Source organism: Cebus imitator, unplaced genomic scaffold, assembly GCF_001604975.1.
Source record: "Cebus imitator isolate Cc_AM_T3 unplaced genomic scaffold, Cebus_imitator-1.0 Scaffold18, whole genome shotgun sequence".
NCBI classification, from domain to species: Eukaryota; Metazoa; Chordata; class Mammalia; order Primates; family Cebidae; genus Cebus; species Cebus imitator.
Window position 1 is genome coordinate 4776223 of NW_016107333.1, and position 1527 is coordinate 4777749.

Consider the following 1527-nt stretch of genomic DNA (forward strand, 5'->3'; position numbering starts at 1 on the left):
GACCAAAAGTAGGAGACTAACAAGTGGGCCTGAAAAGAGGACAACCCAGGAGAACCATTTCCATTTTCCCTCCCAATCTAACCAACACTGAGAAGTTTGTTCCCGTAAATATAGAGACTCAACTTATGAGTTGTCTGATGTTGTCTTGTTGATTTAACCAAAAGCAACATTTTTCATCTAAAGCTAAACAAATTCTTCCCTGTGCTGCCATTAACATATGTAGTCCTCAGTGATTTGGGAGGACTATGGCTGCTAAAGAGTCAATTTGTTCTTGCATGGCTATTAAGGTTTTAGCCATGGTATCAATGTTGGCTGTTTCTATTGAGAGTTGGCTATATGTCAAGGAGGCTTCTGTGACTCCGGCAATTCTGGTTCCCATACTAGATATAATGCCAGATCTAGCAAGAAGGGGAATTAGTTGGATACCCCTCTTCACCCTGGGAAATATGGGATGCCCATAGATTGTTATGGGAAGAGATAGATTGCCAGGGGCTTTGAAGATGTCTGGGGATACACAGCCTATGGCACACATTCCAGTCCAGTTAGTGGAGAGGCATTGGTGAAATAACTGTCTACAAATATAGAGGGCTCTTCAGGTTTTAAGTAGAGATGTCAAAAAGAAATAAAGGGGTCTGACTCTTCTGAGGAAGGGGGTGCCACTTGCCCCCGTTACCCGACAGGATTTAGAGGAAAGCTGCCTGTAGAAGGAAGTTAGCATAAAGTAGACAGTTCTTGTATTTCAAAGGAAATTTGTAGAGTCCTACCTGCCACTTCCAGAGTTGCTCTTGGCTTGGTTCCTTTAAGGACAACGTGTGATTTGGAAGCTGTAATTGGAGAGCCCCTTCATTCAGTTCAAGGCCATTATTGGGTGGGGGTCTGACTGGGAAGCCTTTTAGCTCCTGGGACAGTCTTTCCAGGAGCCAAACTTATGGCACATGGGACAGGCTAGTGTAGCATCCTTCCATTTGGGCAATTCCTTCTCTAGTGGCCTAGCCTTCCCCACTGATGGCAGTTACCTGGAGGAGTGGCCTGAAGGCAACCTGGAGGGGGTTGTTGGGCTTGCCAGTAGTTGAGCCTGCCCCTTGTCCCTACATTTTCTTTTTCCTTAGCCCTGTCCTCCTTGTCCTGATTTGGGTTATAAAAGATTGAGGAGGCCGGCTGCAGTGGCTCACACCTGTAATCCTAGCACTTTGGGAGGCCGAGGCAGGTGGATCATGAGGTCAAGAGATTGAGATAGGCCAGGCACAGTGGCTCATGCCTGTGATCCCAGCACTTTGGGAGGCCAAGGCGGGTTTGGGGGATTCTGGGTCAGGAGATCAAGACCATCCTGGCTAACACGGTGAAACCCTGTTCCTACTAAAAATACAAAAAATGAGCCGGGTGTGGTGGCTGTGCCTGTAGTCCCAGCTACTGGGGAGAGTGAGGCAGGAGAATTGCTTGAAGCCAGGAGGCGGAGGTTGTAGTGGGCTGAGATCACACCACTGTACTCCAGTCTGGGTGACAAGGTGAGACTTCATCTCAAGAAAA